Here is a 6,594-nt window from a genome sequence, read left to right as displayed (position 1 = left end):
GCTCACTGGAATAAGCGCTTCCCTGGCAAGTGCAAGGGCCTGAGTTCAATCCCTGGTTCCGCAAAAAAAAATAAATAAATTAAAAAAAAGAAAATATTATACAGGGGCCAGTGAGATAGCTCAGTGGTCTAAAGTGCCTGCTTAGGTAGGTGCAGGGGACCACGGTTCAATCCCTGGCACCACATGCCATACCAGCCCTGCCTTCAGGGCGAGCTGAGGCAGCAAAAAAAAACAAAAAAAGAAAATATTACACAGGCAGAGGGGGTGAGGAAGTCAACCAAAAATAAAAATGTCAGGACTGTGGCTGAAGGCGCAGCTGAAGAAGGCCAGGCCTCCTGATAAAGATGCAGTGGCCAGGCCTACGTGTCTCGCCTAAGGGATAAACAGTAACTAGAAATGATACTGAAATCAACAGCAGTTGATCCAGGAAGTCTAGATCAGTCACTCAGGTGGGAGAGCAGAGCTCTGGACCCGTCCCATCCCCCAACATGCCTTTCTTCTTTCCATGTATCCCTGCTACTTGACTCATGCCCCTGTTGGATCAGCATTTGCGGAGCAGCTATGTTTGTGATCCTACAAGCTGACAGTGACTCTGGTTGTTCCACACTGTGACTGCTGTACAAGTTACCCCTGGCAAAGGGCCTCGGTGGCCACGTACTCAGGACCGCTCTTGGAAATCCAGGGACTGTTCCTCCTCTATTTCCAATAAAACCCTCCTAACTCCCTCATTTATTTCGCAACTTCATTCCTCAGTGTTGTGAGACCATGAAACTCAGCATATTTGACATCTGCTAGGTCAGGAGCTATCTTTCTTCTGTATCACGGTGATGTGGCTGACACCTTCGCCCTTGCCCAAATGGGTAGTGCTGGAAAACTCGACCCCAGATGCTGAGACTGAGCTAGGGAATGTCAGGTATGCTGGAAGCATTTTCTCACAAAATGAAGACAGCCACAAAAGAATGGCTGGAATAAGATAAAAGACCGGAGCTACCAGCCAGGTGTTGTGGTGCACACCTGTAACAGGTGAGCTGGAAGGATCACCATGAGTTCAAGGCCAGCTGGGGTTACATACTGAGTTCAAGATCAGCCTGAATTACATGGGGCGATCTTGTCTCAAAAAAACAAAAAAAGGCCAGAGCTACCAACCAAATAAAAACATAAATATAAAAAATAAACAGAAATAGGCTACTTGGCAAATAAGTGATTTGGAGAAAAGAATCCCATGCCTGATAGAGGACCCCAGAGTCTTCCATCACAAACTTTCATTCTACATTAGGCAAACATTTTACAACATTTGGCTTTTAGCTCTTTTTTCCCCCACTGTTTTTCCAGCTCAGAAGCAGAAACATGGAAGCTTAGATGCTGTTTTCGTCCCCAACACATTATGTGTGATCCCAACCAAGAAAGCATCACCTTGGCAACCAAATTGCTAACTCACTCCATTAGCTCCTTGTCTCCCAGCAACATAATCACCTAACGTCACTGCAGAGGGCTCAGGCTGCAACAGCCTGGTGGTTCTGCCTCAGGTGGGATGGAGACCAGAGAGGTGCACGCCATCCAGACACCCTGGGGGTGAGCTCTGCTGCGCAGCATCTCGAGACTCCCACGATTGCAAGGGGAGCAAAAGGGCCCACCTGTCACCTTATTTCCCAGAAGACACAGAGACAAGAGCTGGGCTCAGCAGCAGCCCTCACTGCTAGCTTTACCCTTTAAGACAGGTTACATAAGTTCAGCGGTCCTAGTTAATTTATCTGCAAAAGCAGTGACTATGAAGCCCACTGAAAGGATGGTGTGAAGATTAGGTATTGTGTGGAAAGCAGATAGCAGGTGATTGAACATTGTTCCTTCTATCACTAGAGAATTATTTTCTTGCTAAAATTGCTGTGTTACCATGGGGGGAAAATCAAGTCTATACTTCGTTGTTCTTGTTCTTTTATTTATTTATTTATTAATGTATTTAGGACAGGGTCTACAGAGTCTCACTACATAGATCAGACTCGCAGTGATCCTCCTGTTTTCAACCTCTCAAGGGCTGGGATTACAGGTGCGCGCCACCACACCCAGTCTCAATCGCCTGCTCAGCCCAGGCTGGCACGGCATCCCAGGATGGAACCCTAGCCGCTGCGCTCTGCCTAAGCAGGTGCTTTAGTCCACTGAGCTATGTGGCCGGCCCTTTGTTGTTCTTTTTTTTTTTTTTAAACTATTTTCTTTCTTGATACCGGGAATCAAACTCAGGCCTCGAGCTTGCCAAGCAAGCGCTGCACTGCTAAGCTACATCCCAGGTCCTCGAGTCTATACCTTAAACAAAACACAAAAACATTTAGATACTTAATCTTAGTTGTCAGTTTGACTGGATTAGGAGATTCCTTCTGGGGTGATGGAGTTATAAGGTGCTGACTAGCTGGCTGGGTACATCATGGGGGGCCTGCTGCGGTTGCTGTGGAAGCCTGAGTCCTGTGCTCTTCCTCGGACTCTGCTTCCCAGCAACATAAAGGAGCAACTTTCCTCCCCCCAGATCCTCCTTCCTTGGCAGCAGCTGACCGTGGACCCCTGAACCATGAGCCCAATAAAGCACTTCTTTAAGTGATATGTGGCAGGTATTTTGTACCAGCCACAGGACAGCTCACTAATACCAACTACATAAGAATTTTGACCAGGCACAGTGGGACAGGCCTTTAATGCCGGCACTCTGGGAGGCTGAGGCAGAAAATTCCAAGTTCAAGGCCAGCCTGGGCTGGTCTCAGTAACTTAGTGAGGCTTTGTCTAAAAAATAAAAGGTAAAAGAAAGGGGGGAGGGGCTGGTGAGATGGCTCAGTGGTCTAAAGCACCTTAGAACAAGCTAAGCTAAACAAAACCCAGGGACCGCAGTTCGATCCCCCAGCACCACATGCCCGCCAGCCCCGCCCCCTGGTGGGCTGAGCTGGCCACACACACACACACACACACACAAAAAAAATAATATTTAAAAAAAAAAAAGGGGGGGGGGAGGACAGAGATGTAGCTCAGCGCAAGGACCCAAGAAGATGCAATGCATTTTTTTAGTTCATTGCTAAAATAAATATAATATCAAGATAAAAATATAAAATAACCTTTTCCAGTTGGTCTAAAAAACAGTAGATTGGTATTACAGAGAGATGGAAATTTACTTTATTTATTTATTTATTTATTTATTTATTTTAGGGAAGGGTCTACAGGGTGTTCAGGGTCTCACTACTAGATTGGACTCTTAGTATTTCACACAGCCTCCCAAGAGCTGGGATTACAGGTGTGCACCACCACACCCAGTCTCAATTGCTATCTCAGCACGCCCCAGGGGCAGGGCTAGCGCAGCAGGCCCAGGGCCTGAACCCCCAGCCCCTGCGCCTGCTTGCAGGCACTTTAATCCACTGAGCTGTTTGGCCAGCCCAGAAATTTAGTTTAAATTTCAACAAAAATTGCTATTGGGGCTGGGGAGATGGCTCAGTAGAAAAAGCGCTTAAAGGGCCTGAGTTCAATCCCAGTTCTGCCAAAAAACAAAACAAACCAAAACCCTCTAAAATTGGTGATGGGCCTGAAAGACAAAGATCATGATTTTATGAGGACAGAATATTTATATTACTTGTATCTATGCCTCTCTGTGAAATAGTTTAAATCTTTCTTTCTTTCTTTTTTTTTTTTTTTTTTTGTGTACTGGGGATTGAACTCAGGACGTTGTGCCAGGCAGGCACTTATGTATTTAAATAATGCACCATCACATCTGGGACTTAAAAGTATTTTTTTTTTCCTTATGTATTTAGTACAGGGTCTGGGCTGGGAATATAGCTCAGTAGAATAAGCACCAGCCTGGCAAGTGCAAGTCCTGAGTTCAATCCCCGGTACTGCCAAAAAAAAAAAAAAAAAAAAAAAAAAATTTAGTACAGGGTCTATAGGGTCTCACTACACAGGTAGGACTCATAGTGATCCTCCTATTTTTAGCCTCCCAAGTGCCGGGATTACAGGTGTGCAGGATCACTCCCAATCTCAGTGTGCCCTGAGGGCAGGATGGCACACCAGGGATCCAGGGATTGAGCCCCAGTCCCTGAGTCTGCCTAAGCAGGCGCTTTAATCCACTGAGTTATCTGGCTGACCCTTAAAAGTATTTTAAAATAACAAATGTTGGTGATGTTTTGAAGAAAGGGGGACTCTTTTTGGTTTTGTTTTTTGAGACAGGGTCTTACTATTCAGTTTGGGCTGGATTTGAACTGGAGAATAATCTTTCTGTCTCAGCCTCCCAAGTGCTGAAATTATAGGTGTGTACCATCAAACCTGGTGAAAAGAGAAGTTTATATACTATTTGTTGGTAATGCAAATTGGTATGCAGACCTAATGGAAAATGGTGTAGCAGTTCCTCAAGAAATTAAAATGAGCAGGGTGTGGTGGTGCATGCCTGTAATCCCAGCACTGAGGAAGCTGAGGCAGGAAGATTATCATGAGTTCAAGGCCAGCCTGAACCACGTATTAAGACCCTGTCTCACAAAACAGAAGAAAGAATAGGCAGGAAGAAATCCACCATATGCTCTAGTTATTTGCCTTCTGAGTACATTATCCACAGGAAATGAAATTAGCAGACCAAAGGAATCCCTTTGTGTTCATATTTATTCTGGCCCTGTTCACAACAGCTAAGTGTCCATCAGTGGATGAATGGATAAAGAAAATGTGGTATATAAATGATGGAGTATCATTCAGCCGTGACGCAGAACACAATTCTGTCATTTGCAACAACATGGATAGAACTGGAGCTGTTGCTCTCCTTCTCCCTCTACCCTCTTGTTGCTTTTGCTGTCTCCTGCCACATGAATTGTTGCCCCTCTGTCATGTGCCACCCTGCCTTAGAGACAGCCGATTATAGACTGAAACCTCTAAAAGCTGTGAGCTAAACACGCCCTCCCTTAAAAAAAAAAAAAAAAAAACTGGAAGAGTTTCTGTTAAGTGAAATAAAGCCAGGTATAAACAAGTACTGCTTTTTATTTTCTCATATTTGAAAGCTAAAAAAAAAAAAAAAAAAATCAAGCCAGGCATGGTGGCACATGTCTGTAATCTCAGTACTTAGAAAGCTAAGGCAGAAGGATCACTCTGAGTTCAAAACCAGCCTACGCTACATGGTGTGTTTTAAGCCAACCTAAACTACATACTGAGACCCTGTCTCAAAAAACCAAACAAAAAAGTCAAGTGATGTAGAGCAGTGATTCCTTTTTTTTTTTTTTGAACTGGGGATTGAACTCAGGACCCTGTGCTTGCCAGGCAAGCACTTATTCTACTGAGCCATCTCCTGAGCCCTAGAGCAGTGATTCCTAAGGGTTTGAAAGGAGTAGGTGTAAAGAGAGATTAGATTTGCTTAGTGCATGTGTGGGAATACCACACTGAATCTTTCACTTCCCTGGCAGGCGCAAGGGCTTGAGTTCAATCCCTGGTTCCACCAAAATAAATAAATAAATAAATAAATAAATAAATAAATCAATCAATCAATCAATCAATCAATCAAAACATAGAAGTGTGGAGCTTAAAGGTTTAGGGTTTTGTTCTGTTCACACATGGACTCATAGGACCCAGGACAGTCCTGGGAACCCTGAGCTCACCAGTCTGCAGCATCACACGTGTCACACGGGTCTGACACACAGCATGCAGGCCTGTGCGGCTGCCATGGCAAAAAGTCTGGTTTTCAGTATTTGCACTAAACTGACTGCATTCCAAGGAATGAGGAAAACCCAGAGCATTTTAGATCCTGGCGTCCAGGGAGATCGGAGCACAGGCTGACTTTGGCTATTTCAGGATAAACTGGCAGCTGTGCCAAATTTTCTCTCACAGTACAGCTGACTAAAAAACAAACACAACCGGCTGTGTTTGTCTGATTTTTCTCTCATGCATTACATGAAAGAGTAAGGGGAAGACTTCTTGTAGGACTTTTCTGCAAAAACCCTGCAATAGGAGGTCAAGTCTTATCTAAAATAAACTCAGGTATAAATGCCTTGAAGCTTGAAAAAAAAAAAGATACTGGGGAGGGGGGTGAGTTGAGACAGGGTCTCATATAGTCCAGGCTGGCCTTGAACTTACAGCAGTCCTCCTGCCTCAGCCTACTAAGTACCGAAACCTACTAAGTACCATCATGCCTTGGTCAAATTTATTTTCAAAACAAAATTTAAAAACATCAGGCTGGTGAGATAGCTCACCAGCTATCTAAGTGCCTGCTTAGGCAAGCGCAAGGACCACAGTTTCATCCCTGGCACCACATGCTTTGCCAGCCCCACCTTCTTCCCCCCCCCCCGCCCCCTCCCCATGGCTAAGCTGGCCACAAGAAAAAGAAAAAGAAAAACTTTCAGAAGACCAAAGGAGGGAGGGCCTTAATATTTTATTGGCTGGACTAATGAAAAACAGTTGACTCCATCCCTTGTAGACAGAGGAAGAAATAAGAGGGTAACTTTGACTGTGCAATGTATACCTTTCTCTGCTGCTTAGATTGTTAAAATATTTGCATCTATAACTCCTATCTTTTAAAACATCAGTGGGGGCTGAGGAGATAGCTCAGCAGTCTAAGCACCTGCCTCGCAAGTGCAAGGTCCTGAGTTTAATCCCTGGCAC

The sequence above is a fragment of the Octodon degus genome, unplaced genomic scaffold (assembly GCF_000260255.1).
Source record: "Octodon degus isolate 3935 unplaced genomic scaffold, OctDeg1.0 scaffold00061, whole genome shotgun sequence".
In the NCBI taxonomy this organism is placed as follows: domain Eukaryota; kingdom Metazoa; phylum Chordata; class Mammalia; order Rodentia; family Octodontidae; genus Octodon; species Octodon degus.
The sequence above is the reverse complement of the archived record's forward strand: the minus strand, read 5'-3'. Positions refer to the sequence as shown.